Source organism: Lissotriton helveticus, chromosome 6 (assembly GCF_964261635.1).
Source record: "Lissotriton helveticus chromosome 6, aLisHel1.1, whole genome shotgun sequence".
Lineage (NCBI taxonomy): Eukaryota > Metazoa > Chordata > Amphibia > Caudata > Salamandridae > Lissotriton > Lissotriton helveticus.
In genome coordinates, this window is record NC_136067.1 from 351,266,329 (window position 1) to 351,285,904 (window position 19,576).

Sequence of the window (19,576 nt, forward strand, 5' to 3'; positions counted from 1 at the left end):
TATTCCAAATCTTTAACCTTACTGATAGACAAATCGGTATGGCGCAGAAGGGTGCTGATTATACAATCTTGAGCATTGAAAAACTAGAAAGATTACCGTTGACAATGTCAGAACGACCTGTCAGTGAATGGATAATCCACGGAATCATAAATATTCCAATCTCAACCTTCAGGTTTCAATACTGCCAAAAATATATACAGGCTGGCATGTACGAGAAATTGGGAAAGGGGTACCTTAAAACAACTTGGAACCTGCCCTATTCACATGCATGTGTCAGTAATAAAGGACAGAAAGTGTTTCTTAGTGGCAACAATTGTGCTATGTCACTAAGCGGCACACTTCTGTGTAACGGTATTAGTTTGCACGGAGCCTGTGAAGGGAATTCATACAACCTTTCATGTCACCAGCAAGGCGCACCTGCAACTGAAATAGAACCATTCTTTCAAAGACTCTATAATGGGAGTTACATTCTTATTGTAGACCGCAGATGTTGTAGTCTTATGCCCGGGACTCCTTATCTCGTCACTACGACGGCGAAGGTCAAGTGCTGTGGACGTGCTTTGTTCCCCAGCTCCTTTCCAGACAGGGAGGCGAGGGCATGGCCCAGTTTGAAAATTACTTCTATTCGAATAGACACTTTAAGCAGAATGAAAACAGTGCTTCTTCAGACGCCTACAAGGCTCACGTCATCAAAAGAAACGTATGATCTACAAGTCGCAAGGACGACTGCAGAGATACATACATTATTATCAACTAATTCCCCCGTACATTTTGCGGAAATCCTGAGCGAAATCTTAAATATTTCTGATACCACTGGGGTCTCAAAGGTATTTAAGACAGTATTTTCGATGGCATTAACACCATTCAAAGCCATACTGGGTATTTTTCCAGATTTCGTCCATTCGATTTTTGGCGGACTTCCCCTGATCCTGGGACTAATTGCAGGAATCCTATTCCTAGTCCTTATTTTTCGTTATGGCAACCCATGTCACAGATCAAACTCTCGCGACAATGGAAGATACGATCCTAGCCATTGGATACCGGGACCGGATATCAAAAATCCTGGGACTCTCCCGGCTTAGAGACCTAAACATGACTTGGTTTCTATCATTTCGACCAATGTGGCAAAGGTGTGTTTTACCTGTACTAAGGTGTCTGCTATGCGGAGAAGAATGCGTGTTAGACACCTGTCTGACGCTACAATCGGATGCGCCGGTGGATGCAGATACACTGTTGGTTCCTACCAAGGTTCACGCTTTGTGCTGCCCTCAAAGGCTGCCAATCCTGATGACGGCATTCCTGGAATCTTCACCACTGCGATTGAAGGGTAGTGAAGTTCAAGATGAAAGCAGCATCGAACAGGTACGACCTTCTGTCAGCAATGCAAATCAGAAAGTCAATGCAGACAATCATGCGCATGAATGCATGGTTACACCTATTTCCGACTTAGTGGAACTTTCCCATGAAGCTGTTGACAGTTTTTTCGAAAGCCTGAATGATATGATGTTCTCTCCGGAACAGAAATAGAGACTTTTGAGTAAACTCGCACACGGCGTTCCCTGAATTCGGCCTTCAACTTTTAAAAAATAAAGTCACATGAACAATTACAATCCAGTTCACGGACAGCAACTTTTTTCAGCAAGCCCCTTAAAATATTTTTCTATATATTTTTTTCCCGGGACACTGATCTTCTGCTTAAAGTAAGAAACTATTCCTAGAGAACTAAGATTTCTATTTTTAGATACTTTATATAGACTTTAGCTGCCCGCTGGTATGTTCACAAAAATTTTATTATGTGATGAAATGGTCTCGACTTTCCTTTCTGTATAGCTATATTAAGAGCCATTTCATGTGTACTACTCATATACCAAAAAGCAATAATGCATAAAAATGCGTGTTTACTTTTGCATTTAATTCATAGCTTAAGTGCATACAATATATATGACTGCAATTTTTCAGTATATTTGAAAATTTCGAAATGCATTTATGTATTTTGGGGTGGTAAGGTATACACTATACTCTATAGTATGTTGTACTATGTTATACTATGCATAGATTAGTAGATATGACCATAGTTAGCGTGGAGTGGGTGTCGTGTATTTCTATAGGTTCTGAATCGATCCCCCTATTCCTGACCCTATTCTGGTTAAACTAACTATCAAGTTAACTAACAGTCAGCCCATGAGGCAAGAAATCCCCCATGATGCAGATACCGTTATCTGACGCAGTCACACTACGGCACAGGAACGTGTTATCTGATTAGGTCATAACGCTTGAGATCTAATTAGACAAGCGACATTCCTCCAGCCCCTGATAAGGCATACGACGTTCTCATAACAAATCAAACCTATGACATCCTGGATAATCCGTGCGGCCATTGTTTTGATTTCACAGAGAACTTTAGTAAAGAATGTGCTAACGAGCAAGTCGTATGACATCTTTATTGACGTACCTATGTCCATCCTTACGTCAATCCCGGCACCTTTAAGGTATAAATATTGCCGACCTTGCCCTATGCAAACACACGCGTGGTGACAAGACGGAGCAGCCATACTTGCCGAAGCCGAGAGCAGAAGCAGACCCCGCTGGCAGCAGCCCCGCCTTCCTGACGCGCTGAGAGACGCGCTGCTATCTCAAGCCGAGAGACCCAGCACCGGCGCTTCCGGGTAGCCCTCGAAGGCAGCCTGGAATATCGAGAGCAGAGAAAGAGATACCATTCCTCATCCATCCTAAATTCCAGGTACAGAACTGAATAACCCCTCACAGAGAATTCTTTAGTTATTCACTTGGCAAAAACAAACTTAACTTAAACTGTAACTTTCTATTCCCGCCCACGCATTAGACTTAGGTCAGGTACACGGGGTAGGCGTATTTAGAAACACCAGTTGAGTACGTTTAGTCAAATGTATATGTGTATGTAAATATATTTTAATCATTTTAAAACATCATATGGCTCAGAAACCATATCAATGTTTTTACAAGTATTATTTTATACTATTGCTTTTAATGTATGCACTTTACTTAACTATAAGTATTGCAATAATATCGACCCATTTCTCTTGTACGAGAAAAGAGACTGATCAATAAATAACACCTTTTTATTGAACACGCCCGTCTCTTCCTTTTCTCTACATTCTGATGAGACTAAGAATGCACGTACTGACTGAGTAAAATAATTGCCTTGTGCTCACACGACTCTTGAGATTGACTCTTGATTAGGGGAGAGCAAAGTTGTCATGTTCTATGGTTGTCAGAAACTAAATCCCTTCTTGTCTAATCAGGGGAGTTAATCCTTCCTTGAACATTCGAGAAAGTTTCTAGCGAACTCTGAGCTTAGCTGGCAAACCCAAAAATTAAGTCTAGTATCGACAGTAGTAGACCTAGTTAACGTCTGGTCTAGGCCTTTACTGCTGTAGGTACTATTCCAATGCGCAGAGCCTATTGGGAAAATAGGAGCTACACTACATATATTGTTCTTATGCATTTTGCTGCTTGTGTTGGCTAGGATACTGCTTTGTAGAGCACGTTAGTTCAAATAAACATTTTAAACTATATCGTGTCTCTGTTTACTCACGTTGTGGACAAGTATGAGTGTTTGAATGAAAGAGTATTCTTCTTCCTGTGATTCCTGAGAGGGGCAGAGTGACGTGTAGTACGGAGAACAAATGAGACACTTTAGCTAGTCAGATTGGGGTTCAGGGCACTGAGGTGGTTTTTCTCGTACACCACTACACACTGAGGTCCTGGTTCCCTGCGCATAGTTCTGTGTATGTGCAGAATCCCTGCAACACTTCCTTTGTGCCACACATACTCTTCACTTGACTTGGGCTTCACAACACACCCGCTACAGTTGTTCAGGCCATTTGCCTCCTCCCGGTCTCTGTTCACATTGCTGGTACAACCACGCTTCAGCCAGTCACCCTGGCTAACCTTGAGCCACAGCTCACGCACACCCCCTCACAGCACGGTACTCTCCTTCACTGCCCTCACTGTAACAGTAATTCCCTTCTCACATGGCGCGCCTTCTTACTTTAATTATTGTTAGCGATACATACATCCCAGCATCATACTGATCACCATTAGATGCCACTTTTTAAAGCTGCGAAACTCCACCCGGCTCTATCTCTGCCACCACTGTCTGCCCACAGAACTTCCAAACCTCGTCTCTATTAAAAGAATCATGCACCATTAGTATATTTATAAAAATGTTTATTCCTCTGAAGTACAAATGTGTAACCAACCTTGGCAAGACAGGACAGCCACCCCCAATTGGACAGCAACTGCCAATCTTCCCTAAACCGATGACACAGTAAACATTCCATTTTCTGGGACATCACTAAGCTTAGCTAGATCAGGTTCGATCTACTTCAATTACCCTACATAGATCTGGTTAAATAATACAACAAATACAGTATGATGTCTTGCATTTGGCTTATCAGCTACTGAAGAAGATTTTGGCCAATTTCTGCAGAATAAAACGGTTCTCTACCACCTTAACAAAGCACTCAGATCATCCCAGCTTAATAGTTTACCAGTACCCGGGACTGGAGGAGGATGGCAAAACTTGAATTGCTTTTGGTCTGCCTTTAAGGAACTTCCACACTCTGTCTGTCTTGGCCTTATCTGACTTATTGTGGTTTCATAAAATTGGTTTCGTGAAATACTTGCCAGGAAGAGGGCTATTTGGTTTTCTTTCACATGCTCTCTGTTGCTTACTCCAGAACCAAGAAGCCTTTAGTTATGTGTTGATTACCCTGCAATGCCTCACTTCATTTGCCACAGTGCGCAAGAGATAGATGTTCTGGAAAAAACACTATTGGGCCTGAATTGTGTAACAGGCACACTGTCTCAGAGTGCACCACAGCCCACCCTTATTCAGGGGTGCTGAGGGCAAATAGAGACAAAGCACCCCATTACATGTAATTTGTGGGTTGCAGAGCGGCTATTTGAATCAGTTGCTCCGTCTTTCCTGTACTCCTGGGGACATAAACCACCGTGCGGGCAGGAGCAATGAGTGACTGCACCTACCTGCAGAGAGATGTCTGGGGATTCCATGGGACTCTCTTTCTCCCTCTTGTGGGGATTGATCTAAGAATGAGCACTTACCTCCTGATTGCCTCTTTTCTTCTCCACCACAGATCATGATAAGGCATGGGGGCAGAGGCAAAATGTTAGCATGAGTCTACACCCTGCTAATGAGCAAACGCCTTCTGAAGATTGAGCTAGCGCTCTATGTACCACCTCTGGTATTGTCATATGTCCCATGCAGGCCCATTGTCATTTTCCCTATGTTAGCATAAGCATGTTGCAGACTGCTCTCTTCTTTGCACACTTTACTATACAAACTTATTTTACTTTATGCCACACTGTACTTTCGCACAGACTCTGCGGTTGTCTTCACGTTCAGTTCTTTCCTGGGATTTAGTCTGAACACCATAGACAAGGTCAAACAACAATGCCCCTTGTTATTGTGTTCTGGTCAGTCCCTGGTACCTAGACAAAAAACACAGATGCGGCTGTTTTTTGGGAACACATGCTTTTGTCATATAGGTATGCACAGATAGGTACCCACACACACTGAGAGAGGTATCTTTCAAAGGAAAAGATCGTGACAGCACCTGGAATATAGAACTTTCAACTGTGTATGCTAAGGTACGGGGTCTGCTGCTAACACCCAGAGCTCTACTGATATATAATCATTTTTCTTCTGTAGAAGGGGAGAGGGTTAGGCTACCCTGTCATATATAATGACAGCTCTACATGTGATTTATGGATTACTTACTATGCTGACTATATTTGTGTTAGGCATTTTCTTACTTATTGTGGAATGTATACTGCATACTAGAGCACAATAGTTAAAATAAACATTTAAAATGTTCCTAGTGTCTCTGTCAGAACTTATTGTGGACTAGTACAGTTGTGAGAGCGAAAGAGTGTGTCCTGCAACTGTGATTCCTGAGTGGATCAGAAGTGTTGTGTTCTGAGGTGTCTATTCACGTGTTCCCCAGTGAGTGAGTAGGAGGGCAAGTGAGACACTATGGCTAGTCGGTTCCGGGCTCTTGGGTACTCAGGTGGTAGGATGACTCAGTTCCTGCCTACTAAAGTTCTATGATCCCAAGCATAGTTCTGTGACTCCACAGAATTGCTGCAACACTATCTACATTACAGAAGAGGGCGTACAAGCATATGTGCCTTCTTCTGTAATAGTACACTCTCTGGGGGCATGGAAAAAAGGTGCACACACACCCATTGCACCCATTGGCATTGTTTGTAATACAGCACCTGACCAATGTTTACCAGGGTTGTTTCTAAAAGATTGCAAATTCAACAGGGTTATTTTGCTACATGAAGTTGAACCTGTCAAACTGTTTTCGCCGCATCATGTTATTCAATCAATCAATAAATCAATAAATCAATCATTTGTAAAGTGCCCTACATACCCGTGAGGGTCTCAAGGCAATGGGGGGGGGGGCACTACTGATCGAACAGCCAGGTCTTGAGTATCCTCCTGAAGGTCAGCAGGTCATGGGTCTGTCGTAGGCTCAGTGGGAGGGTGTTTCATGTCTTGGCGGTGAGGTGGGACAAGGATCTCCCACCGGTGGTTGTTCTTCGAATGCGCGGGACGGTGGCGAGTGAGAGGTCGGCGGAGCGTAGCTGGCGGTTGGGGATGTAGAAGGAGAGTCGTCTGTTGAGGTAGGCCAGGCCGGTCTTGTGGAGCACCTTGTTTGCGTGGGAGAGGAGCTTGAAGGATATCCTCTTGTTGATGGGGAGCCAGTGCAGGTTTCTCAGGTGGGGGGTGATGTGGCCATGGCGTGGTACATCGAGGATCAGTCGTGCCGAGGTGTTTTGGATGCGTTGTAGTCATTTGATGAGCTTGGTCGGGGCTCCCGCGGGCGTTTTCGTAGTCGAGTCTGCTGCTGACGAGGGCCCGGGTGACTGTCTTTCTTGTATCTGTCGGGATCCATCTGTAGATCTTGTGGAGCATGCGGAGGGTGTTGAAGCAGGAGGAGGAAACAGCGTTGACTTGCTTAGTCATTGAGAACATTGAGTTGAGGATGAATCGCAGGTTGCATGCATGGTTGGTGGGTGTCGGGACTGCCCACCAGTGCCATCGACCACCAGGAGTCATCCCAGGCTGAAGGGTTGGAGCCGAGAATGAGGACCTCCATCTTGTCCGAGTTCAGCTTCAGACGGCTGGTCTTCATCCTGTCGGTGACGGCCTTCATTCCTTCGTGGAGGTTGGCTTTGGCGGTGATGGAGAGGATCAGCTGAGTGTCGTCGGCGTAGGAGATTATGTTGAGGTCGTGCTGTCGGGCTACGTGTGCAAGCGGGGCCATGTAAATGTTGAACAGCGTCGGGCTGAGGGAGGATCCCTGGGGTACGCTGCAGATGATCTCGGAGGCTTTGGAACAGAATGGGGGGAGGTGGATGCTTTGGGTTCTGCCAGAGAGGAAGGAGGTGGTCCAATCCAGAGCCTTGTCTTGGATCCCTGCGGCGTGGAGGCGTGCGCATAGTGTGCTGTGGCAGACGGTGTCGAAGGCAGCAGAGAGGTCTAGGAGGATGAGTGCTGCGGTCTCACCGTTGTCCAGCAGGGTCCTGATGTCATCGGTGGCGGCAATGAGGGCAGTCTCGGTGCTGCGGTTGCTGCGGAACCCTGACTGGGAAGGGTCCAGTATTCTGTTTTCTTCGAGGTATCGGGTTAGCTGTCTGTTCATGGTTTTCTTGATGACCTTGGCTGGGAAGGGGAGTAGAGAGATGGGCCGGAAGTTCTTGAGGTCTCTGGGGTCTGCCTTAGGTTTTTTGAGTAGGGCGTTGATCTCGGCGTGTTTCCAGATCTCTGGTCGCAGTCTCGAGGGAGAGATTGATGACGTTGCGCAGGTGGGGTGCGATGGAGCTGCTTGCTCTGTTGAAGACGTGGTGCGGGAATGGGTCTGACGGAGAGCCGGAATGGATTGTGCACATGGTCTTGATGGTGTCATCGATGCTCACGGTGACCCAGGCTAGCAAGTGGTCATGGTCGATGGTGTGCGGAGGGTCTGTTGTGTTGCGGGGTAGGAGAGTTCCTTCACAATGTTGAAGAGCACCTTGCTATTGTTTGCGTTGTTGTCGAGGCGGTCTTTGAAGGGGGTCCTCTTGGCCTCCCTGATGAGGTGGTGGTGGTTGCGGATGGAGTCCTTGTGTGCTGCGTGGCTGTCCGGAGTTTGTTCACTGTGCCATTTCTTCTCTAGTTTCCGGCAGGCTTGCTTGGAAGCTAGGAGTTCTGGGGTTATTTTGCATAATATGAATGAGACGAAATTAAAGAGTAATAAAATAAGCCATAAAGGAGTAAATAAGAGCTACATAAAAATGTTTTTTCATAACTGGGTGAAAGGGAGCCCAGGTATCAATGATAGTTGTAATAGTGCTGCATTGTCTCCCCATTAACCTCAAACATGAAACACTACATGGAATGTCCTATAAATCACTGGCACAAAGTGGCTCAAAGGAACACCAATGGACAATTGTGCATTATATAACTCAATCAATCAGGATTTATAAAGCAAAGGAAATTACCCATGAGGGTCTCAAAGTGCTGGAGTTGTTAGCTGCTTTGTGGTGAACTGTTCATTCGAACAGCCAGGTCTTGAGTCGTTTCCTGATTTCCGGGAGTGATTTATTTATTTATTTATTTATGGGCTTATTACGCGCCGGCATCACACCCGAAGGTGTATCTCCGCGCGGTGCTGTGAGGTAAACAGGTCAAGGAAGCTCCTCCTAGAATAGGGCTGTCTTTAGGCGTTTCCTGAAAGCTGAGTGACTCGGGCATTCTCTGAGGGAGAGGGGGAGGCTGTTCCATAGACGTGGACCCATGATGGAGAGGGCGCGGCCTCCCTGTCTGGTCTTATAGTGTCTAGGAACCTGAAGCAACTGTTGGTTGGTGGACCTGAGGATGCGGGATGGACGGTGATAAACAAATTTATCCGCCAAGTAATGGGGTCCCAGATTGTGTAAACTCCTGTGTATCACACAGCAAATCTTGAATTCTACCCGTTTCCGGATAGGAAGCCAGTGAAGGGCCCGGAGGAGGGGGAGGGACGGCGTTCTGGGGGGGGTGTTGGTCACCAGCCGTGCTGCGGTGTTCTGCACCACCTGTAGTTTATTGAGCACTCCCTCATTGGCAGCTAGAAGTAGGCCATTACAATAGTCCAGGCGGCTCAAAACGAGGGCCTGGACCAGGGTCTTCCGAGTATCGTCGGGTAGAAGGGGGAACACCTTCCGAAGGAGGCCAATAATGTGGAAACAGGACCCTGCAGTGGTGCTGGCATGGTGAAAAAGGGTGAGGTCCTGGTCTAGACGAACCCCCAGGTTTTTTACTACCTGTTTAGGGAGCGGGGCATGTCCCAGGCTGGAAGGCCACCAATCTGGGGTCCAGAGGATTCTCGCCTCCCCGAATAACATGACCTCAGACTTTCCCACGTTGCACTGTAGAAAGTTCTTGGCCATCCAGCTGGCGATTGCAGTCATGCCGCTGGAGAAAGCATTAGAGGAACCTGAGATGCAGGGAAATGTCATCCCAAGCTTTGGTGTGAGAACGAGTGTCCTCCTCTGTTGCTTCGGTGTATCCAGGGGGTGTCTGCAAGGAAGAGGAAGTTGGATCATAGGTGTCAGGTCGGTTGGTGGAAGGCCACGCATTTATTGTTGTATGCTTGTCCTTCATTGTGCAGGGCTTTGTATGTGTAAGTTAATATCTTGAACTGGGATCTTTTCTGGATCAGGAGCCAGTGTAGCTTCTTGAGGTGTAGTGTGATGTGGGTCTCTCTGGGGGCGTCAAGGATGATTCTTTCCGCTGAGTTTTATATTGTCTGTAGTCTATTCAAGAGGTGTGTAGTGATTCCTACATAGAGTGTGTTCCCGTAGTCCAGCTTGCTGGTGACAAGGGCCTGCATAACAGTCCTTCTGGAGTTGACTGGGAGCCACCTAAAATTCTTGTATAGCATGCGTAGGGTGTGGAAGCAGGTGAATTGCAAATGACAATAGCAGTACCATTAATGAAAATTGCTTTGACACATGCAGGACTCAAGGGGGCATATTTACGAACGCTTTGCACAGCTGGAAAGTCACTTTTTGTGATGCTCCAGCAGTGCAAATTACAAAATCATATCTATTAGGCATCATAGATATGGAGCATGGCAAAGTATCGCAAATTGCTGTGTTGCCTTACTCTGCGCTAGGCGTAGGCTTTCCATAGGCATTCCGGTGGGTGTTCCCATGTAACACCATAGACTTTGACACTTCCCCAGATTTACATTAGCATGTAAACCTTTGGAAGCACTAACACCTTACACCTCCAGAGGTGAGGATTAATGAGGAGAAATAACTATATTTCTCCTCGTTAATTCCTCTTTCTATGTGTGATGCATTCTGCAACACACGTAGAAAAAAGAAAACACATCCTAGGATTGTTTCTGTGCAGGAAGATGGTCCTTCCTGCACAAAAATGATCCTGCCAACAAAACAGGCACCCTTGCACCATGGTACAAGGGTGCCTGCATTGGCGCTAGGCTGCTGACATGGTGCCATGTCAGGCTGAAAGGAGAGGAATGCACCATATTGAAAAAATAAGGTGCATTCCTGAACTTTCACTTTGGCGTGGGGCAGTGTAGCAAGCTGACTTGCTGCTCTGCCCTATGCCAAATCCCCATAAATGAGGGCCAAGGTTTAAAATGCGTGGACTGCACAGGATTAGTAAGACATTACAGGGTCGTATTCATCACTAAAGTGGCATGAAATTGGATATTGATAAAAGTTGTTATTTACAGTGATTAGAAATAGTAAAAATGTGAATCTAAATACTTTTATTTGTAAAAGCAAACTATTATTATTGAATGCTAGTGGATCTAAGGCATGATATAACATACATAAAAGAGCTGTGATTGTATAACGTACAGTTTGAAACAGTAAGTATGATATTTATAAGCATGACCGGCTACTAATATGTTTTTATGTGCTCCTGGGCACAAATGTTCAGCAACGCGAGCGAAGAATACCTCACCTTCTCTGCTACAATAACAACATTGTTGTCGATCTGCCAGACTAAAAAGAGCCACATGTACAGGAACTGAAATGACTCATACCATTTGCATGCTTCCTGCTAGCAACAGACTAGCTCCCATTCTGGCAACCTGTAGTCGTGTCTCCATCACAAGAACGTTTAAACCCTGGCAAACACTGCCTTCATTAATGCACCATCTGTTGCTTTTAAGTGCCTACTATTGACACGTTTTTTGTCTGTCTGACATTGCAGTCAGGGTTGATGTGGCGCAATTATTCCTTGGTGAATTTTGCTCAAAAACTGCTCCAAATAGTACACTTCGTCACGTATGATAATAAAGGTTTTGGAGGAGCTACTTTGTAGGCCACTGGAGAACTGTGATTGTTTTGTAAAAGTCACCAGGCCATACGCTTCTGCACTTTTCCTTTGTTCTCCTGTATTGTCCATCTGAAGGTATTACGGCGATTCCTGGTGGCAACTAACCTATTTGTCCAAATTAGGACAAGAAAAGGCCTGGTTCTGGCATTTAATAGGCCTTCTGCTTTCCCAAACTTTCAAAACTGTTCCGTTGAAGTACTGTAGTCTGCAAATTGCTTCTTCTGATTTAATCATTCACAGGCTGCAGCATTCTGCTGTCTTGCATTCTTCTGGACGGGCACCCTTGGACAGTGTTTGCTTTACGTCCTTTAATTTCCGGGTTCAGCCCTTTTCTGACTTTATTCTATTGGTTTTTCTTGTTCTGAATAACTTCCTAGCACATTCATTACTCTTTGAAGATCCTCATTTTTACCATTTGTAGAGTACTTTTTTTCTGAGAAATTCTCAGTTATTTCGTCATACCATTTCTTACTTGAGTTATTGTCATCTAAGAAATCACTCTCATTCATATAACTGCTGGTATCCCTTCTTGTAAAGTCAATCCCAATCACAAACTCTTTCCTTTCTTTTCTTTTCATATATAGACCTCCACCTCTCAACAATTCCGCCCGTAAAGCTTTCTGCAACTTATCTCAACAATCATTCTCAAGCACTGGAATTCATCCCATTTCAGTGGCTTAATCATTAGTCTGATAGGCACTACACAGGACAGATTAAATTGCATATAGCCAACCTACAGCCATTGCAACTTTCTCAACCTGTCACCAGACTAATGCCCCCAGCAGACACACATTTGGGGCCAGATGTACGATCATTGGAAATTGCAACTCGCAATTTGCACTCGATTGCGAGTCGCAAATTGCAAGTCGCAATTTCCAATGTACAACAGTGTCTGAGACACTGTTTGCGATTCCCAATGGGGTCGTAAATTGCATGCCTCATGAATATTAATGAGGCGCTCTCAATTTGCAACCTTATTGAGAATGGCAGGCCCTCCCAGGTATGTTTATTTTTTTAAATACAGCCCGATTTCCTTAAAGGAAAACTGGATACAGCAAAAAAATAAATGAAACTTTTTCGGTTCATTTTTAAGGGCAGGTAGTGGTCCCCAGGACCACTGCCTGCCCCTAAAAAATATTTCCCCTGCATTTGCAAAGGGTAAGGGGTCCCCTGGGGACCCTTTCCCATTTGCAACTGCTTTACCACCCTCTTGAAGAGAGCGGTAAATTGCGAGTGTTTCGCAACTTACATTTTAGTCGCAGACAAATTAAGAAATAGGGCTGCGAGTCACAAGTAGGAAGGGACGGCCTTGGAACGCAACTTCCTAATTGTAAATCGCTAAACACTATTTTGCGGTCTCAAATCCGTTTCCGCATGCAAAATCCCATCGTACATCTAGCCCTTGATGTCAACTTTGCATCTCAGTCAGTCTTTGATGTCAAGGGACCATAGCCTCTCACTTGGAGTGATGATAGCATATGCTTCCTACCATGCTATGGCTTTGTGTTTTATTTAAGAGAAATCCATACACGCCACACGTTCATCCCAACAGAGTCAATCTGAAAATGAGAGCAAATTAGAAGATCAACAACTCTCGAGATTTTGAGTAATCATTTTATTGATTTCATTAATATGGGGTCATTTATGACACAAGTATGTTAAGAAACTCAATCAACAGATTAGAATATTTGGTTAAAGGAACAAGAATTCAGACATCTGAAAGATGGATTATTGTATCATGGGAAAATCTTCTATATTACTGTCAGTTCAGTCATGACAGCATGCTATGAATTGACTTTGTGACTCTAAAGTTGCTTTCAATCCTATAATGGCTAAAATATTAGCAGCTTTCCGGATATATTTTTGGTGAGCGGATTATTCAATGATGTTAAACTTTTTGTCAGTCGTGTTCCACCCACCTGTGCTTACAATATTAGGTTTTATAGTACACAGTTGGCTTATTGACCTAGATCATGGTATACCGAGTCAATGGATTTAACTGTAAAGAAACCAAATGTCAAAGTTGCATAGTAATTCTGGTGGCTGTGGATTACTTGACTAAGATGGGGCATTTTGTATCTTTGCCAGGGTAGTCCTCTTCTAAAGAGCTGGCACAGGTTTATGTATGACCATAAGGCAATTAGCATTCGAACACTAAGTAAAGAAATCACTTTGGGAAACAATTTGGCTCCCTATAACCCACGTGTTTATCTCACCTGTGCGTGTATTTTGGATGAAGGTTTTAATATCACTGTCTCACTTTTGTTACTGTTTTCTAAGCAAAGTTTTTAGATGTTGGGGCTGTCAATATAAAGGCCCCACTGATGTTTCCATAATGGAAAGTGATCGCGCCTACCTCGTCCAATTCTTGGAATTTACTTTCTTTTCTTGGGAGTGAGAGTGACAGTAGGTAGCAAGGTAGACAACGTTGCAGGCGTGCTTGGAAACTTTGGTTTTGAGCACGAGAACAGTGTTTCACGCCAATTTTGTGTTGTGACAGGTTTTTTTTTTACAACACATCAATTGATTACAATCTGCTATGGCAGTCCGAATCATTGACAGAGGTTTTTGGTATGCATTGACTAAAGAATTAGGGTAGTATGTTGTGGTTAGAATAGTCAATATACAATAATATTGATTGTTGGAATATCAGCTTTCTTTTTCTTTGTATGGCCACCATCCCCAAATACAAACTTCAGAACAATCCTTATCTACATCAGTTCTTTGGTAGTACAGGAACAGTTTACTGAGTTAAGGAAAGTGCAGAAATTAGCACAGGATATACATATACTGTTATGAGTCCCTCTAGAACACAGAGAATGTGTCATAGCGACACTGCTAGGACATAGCCTTTTCACTGTTAGTAGAATGGCATCCTAATGACAGATTATTAGGATATCTCATCGTATTTTTAGATATCCACTTTGACCTGCTGATATCAGTGCCCAGCAGAGTGAGGTTTTAGAGTGGTGATAAACAGTGTGTCTGTTTTCTTCTCTCATTCCTTTCCCGTTTCCTTGTTTCTAGTATTTGCCCATATATTCCTTTTGCATATGGCCAGTGGTAAATGCTGAGCATGATAGAGGAGTGCATTGCTCCTGCTGATCAGGAGTACCAGGTTAGTGCTTTCTGATAAAAATTCCTGATATGCACAGCTCCCTGAGTTGGCGATGCGGCAAGAGCAAGGTACGTGTTTTTAATTTTTTTAATTTTACTTTCCCTATCCCATCATCTGTCCACTCCCCCCCCCCTCCCCCCCCCACCCGCCTCATCGCTGTTACCTGGGTCGGCTGAGCCTGCACATAGCTATGGAACTTTCTTGCACATACTTCACCATTATTCTTGTGTATGTTTGAAAAAAAGGGAAATTAAACGCTAGAAATAAGATATCCCTTAAACTTGTCATCTACTTCAAGCTACAGATCTTCTGGGCACTGGTGCAGTGGATTGTCAGCCTGAGAAGGCAGTATTTGTCTATAAATTATAAGTTTATACATACAGGTCACAGGGTCCTGCATTTGATTGATAGCTGGAATGTACAGAGTGGCATCTGTAGAATGACATGGGGCCTGATGCTTCAGAGAAAAAAAGACATCCTATACCATCCCTGTGTTCCTTGGTTGTCCATTCATTCATCCAACATAAAGTTCCAACTTTTTGAGTCGCTTAATGGTTACCAACGCTGTGTAGTTTTCGTCTTTTTCAACAAGACATTGATTAAATGAACATCTGTTATAAAGATGGTGGCCTTCTGTTTCAATTTCAACTAAAAGCCAAATAGTAAAACGTGGTACATTTGTTATATCCTTATAGAAGTAGCCCTGTGTAAAATTAAATGATATAATGAATGTAGCCTTTCAAATAAAGCTAAACAGTGAAAAAAATCCATTGGTGAGAGCTCTTGTGTTGTCACGAAACTCCCTTGGATCAACACTTGCATGTCAATGCTTGCATAAAAGTCGAATAAGAAAGAACTGCTAGGCTCCTATTCTTGCCCGATTACAAGTGGATCGGAATTATAAATTGCTTGGATTTAGGGGTGCGACAAGCTAAGAGCCTCATCTACAATAATATGGCGTCTGGCAACGCTGCAAGTCTTTTTGCTGTGCTGCCCTACTCCCAGGGCTTTAAGTGGGATGACAAATCTGTGGGGGTGGTGGGTCTCCCAAAGGGACACAGCCGATGTAATTAAGGGCGTGGCTTAAAACATATGAGCTAAAGATCTTTGCTTAGCATAGTGTGCCGCCTGACTGGTATTTTGCTGTTTATTTCACTGCATCCAGATATATGATGCAAAAGGTAACATTATACCTACAATAAGCCAGGACTATTGGCTTTGTCAATGGCTGTTAGTTACATAAAATAAATAAGCAACAACTATGGATTTGTTGTATATAATATTGAAAATGCTTCAGTTCTGAAATGATGAGACTGTGAAAGAACTAAAACGAGTCTCTTTGAAGTTTCATCAAAGACTCTGTTTGTGCAATGGTACTGCTGCAGAGTGAGGATTTTGTTTTCACCCTGAGGGTGTGGGCAAAAATAGAGAGCCCGAAAGGGACCCATCTAAGCACCTACTTTTAAGAACTGCCAGTGCTGAGCACCGGCAGGACCCGACTCACTTAAAGCCCTGCCTGCATCAATTCGAAAGAGTCCTTTCTGCCTGTGCCAGCACACAATTTGGTGCCTAGCACCAACACAGGCACCTTTGCACTATAGTGCAAGGGTGTCTGCGTTGTTGGCAAGATTGTTTTTTGTGCAGGAAGGTGCCCTTCCTGCATAAAAACAATCCTGGGAGGCTTTTTTCTCTTTCTATGTGTGCAGCAGAATGCAACAAACATAGTAAGGAGAAATAATGCATTCCCAGATTAACAAATCTTTGGAAATTTGGGAAGTGTCAGAACCCATGGGTGTCACATGGGAAACCCCACTGCAACATCCATGGAACGCCCAAACGCAGCAGCTTGCGCTGCGTTGCCTTACATCATATCTACGAGGCGATGAAAAGCCAAACAAAGTGGCTTTGCATGGCTCCGTAGACATGGGAATGAACTCTGCGCCGCCGGATCATCATTAAAAAAAAGCAATGGACTTGTAAATAAACCCATAAGTATTCATGCTGTTTCCCGCAGATACGTTCTGATAGGGCCAAGAAAATTACCGGGAACAGATGATTGTGTAGCAGGAAGCATCAACACCCTTATTTTATCCCCCATTTGGAGGGCAACGTTTGTAATTGGTAACAATTATCCCACCCAATCAAAGACAAGCCTCAAAGAATTGGGAGCAATAATTATCTTACCCCCTCCACCTTCCCCCGCAGGGCACTCATAATTTGGGCTTCTGTGTTAAATGCCACCCTGATAGGCAAGAAGACAGATCTTGTTAATTGCACCAGTTCCGGTCACTGGTCTAATAGTGACAAGTAATTTTGCACCGTGGTGAACGATTTTGTATCAGATTTGCACCAGCATTTCTTAGTTACCCACAGACTGAAAATGCCATTTTCCTGGCCAGTCAGCGCAAAATTGGTGTTTGCACTCCGTCGGAGCAAATGTCACTGCAAATTGCCCATCACAGCTGGAACTGACAACATTTAACCCAATCTGGCTGCTGCAAAACGCCATGAGTTACATTACAGCACTCTATTCTTGTTTTTTTGGTGCAGTAGTGTCGTGGGAGGCCAGGTTATTTAAATGTAAATTATAGCGCTTTTGCCTAGCACTAAAGGAAATACTTAAACAACTTTCCTCCAAATTGAGCTCTCCTTGCAACTTTAAAATTATATTTAGACAATTTTCTCTGATTTAAATGAAAAGCGAAATGACTATTTCTCTATTATGTCATTTAAAAAAAAATCTGCACATTTACCAGATCCATTAAAAACGTATTTGCCAGAAAAATAATCATTTAGTCTTGCCAGGAACACTGTCTTGTTAACACTATCCCTCTTAACTCTCATCACATATTTTGTGCGAAACGTACAATCTTGAAGTCAGCCGAAAACAAGCTGACATCTACCCACTTCTCGTGTAATTAAAGCTCTGCCTATTTTTTCTGTGACTCTTAATTGCTTCAAAAAGAACATTTCATTTTTGTGGAATTTTCTACATTGTGTGTGCCCACTTGACTGTAGTGCAAATGTATTTGCAGGATTATTGAAGCACACAATTTTCATGGCAAAGAAATAGTCGTTCTCTCCACCTGATTTGCCTTTACCACATCATGTTCGGTACACCGTCCCTTTATCGACAGAAATATTTCCCAAATGGCTTGCTGGTCATCAAGAAACCTTCAACGACAAAAAAACTCCTGCACAGGTACCAGCCACCGTGTCACCAAGACAAAATGGTGGCTGGTACCTTAAAGTGACAGTCTATATATAGATTGGGCTACAAAAGTAGCCCAAAAGAAGCACAACCCCCTGTGCAGTCACTGGACTGCACCACTTCCACCCAAAACCACGGGGAGGGGACGGGGGCAGACCCACTTGTGGTGCACAATGGTTGTAGGGGCAGCATGCTGACGTGCTGACACCCTTCTAGGCAGATGATAATGACACCCCGTGAGTCAATTGCAGCATCTGATTACCCTGCCCCCGCTCACCAGGAGCGATTTGCATTGGGGCTATAATCAACCTTAAAACAAATATAAAAAGCCCCACAGACAGTTGCCTGTGTTTGAACAATACTCGCGCATCGCGTGTGCTGTCCAAAAATACACAAGCAGCTCGTTACTGTGGACCTTTCATGTACAACCGATGAGAACAGGTGTATTTGTTCAGCATAATTGTATTTGAGGTTAGGGAGGAGCCCAGGCAACAGCACACGACAGTCAAAGCAAAGCAGTGATGAGCAATCGGCGGACAGATGTTGTTTATTGTAAGAGGAGAAAGAAGGCTGGCTGAAAGCTTCGTGCATTGTTCAGAGCCTTTTGCAGGAGCACATCTCTACTAAGAAAAGAAAAGAGGACACCTTTAATGTATATTTATTTGCTGTATTTCTGTAGCGTCTAATCATTCTTAAAGAGACTTCTCAGGAAGCAAAACAGCGATTGTTTCCTGAATATATGTATTTTTAGAATGATCAATGTAAACCGAGAGCAACCGACAAAGCTACAAGTGTCATACTAGAGTTTAGGTTTTTCAGTGATAACTATGTGCATTGCTTCCTAAATGCTATACCGTGTAATTATGTATATAATGTATTTCAATAGCATATAAACATAATGCAAGTTGACATGAAGTTATACACAGTGGTGGCCCAGAAATGTGGCTGAGCAGTAGGGCGGGCACAGGTGGACACACTCTCCTCCGCCCATTCACTTACAAGTGCACACACATATTCACTAACACCCATCCACTTGTATACTCACTCCCATTCATCCATTCAGAAGCACACACTCACTCAGCACGCATGCACAGATCCACATATATTAATTCATACATACAGCATTCAAAAAGCACTCCTGGGCCACGGTGGCCCATCGGGTGGTGGGAGGGAAGAGCAGAAAGGCCTCAGTGGTTCCTGTAGGCTGCAAGGAAGGAAGGGACTGCTGGAAGATACCACCACCTATTCTCATTAGCTGAGCAGCATGTCATGGCTCGGGTCAGCCAATGAGAGGTGTGGCCAAGGGAGAGGTGTGGCGCCGCGGCCAGGGCGACTGACGCTGGAATCTGGGGATCAGGGTTCAATCCCCGGCTCCGGCGGCAGGTTAGCCCAGCACCATGTGACTCTGGGCAGTAGCTTGCTTAATCTTCCCGATGGCCCCCAGCGCCTAGAGACCCTTACGGGTGATTGTGCGCTTTACAAATGTGGATTATTATTATTATATATAATGAGAGGAGGACCTCCCCTACCTCCCCTCAGATACCACCCCTCGGAGTGGGATGGGGTCAGCGAGAGTTGCTGAACCCACCCCATTCTCACTGTCCATTTCGGACTGCCTCACTGATAGGCAGTCAGCCCTGGGCACTTCAGGGCTTAAACCTGAAGCAGCCAGGTCTGATTCTATCACTGGGGGGAGGATCTCAGAGGGGTTTTCTGGGCTTACGAGGTAACACTATCAGGGTTGTGAAATCTTCAGCCCAGCAAAGGTTGCCTCAGGATTTCGGATGCCTTTGCAGGCGCACATTTAAAGTGCCTGGCTTCCTGACCCCGAACATGA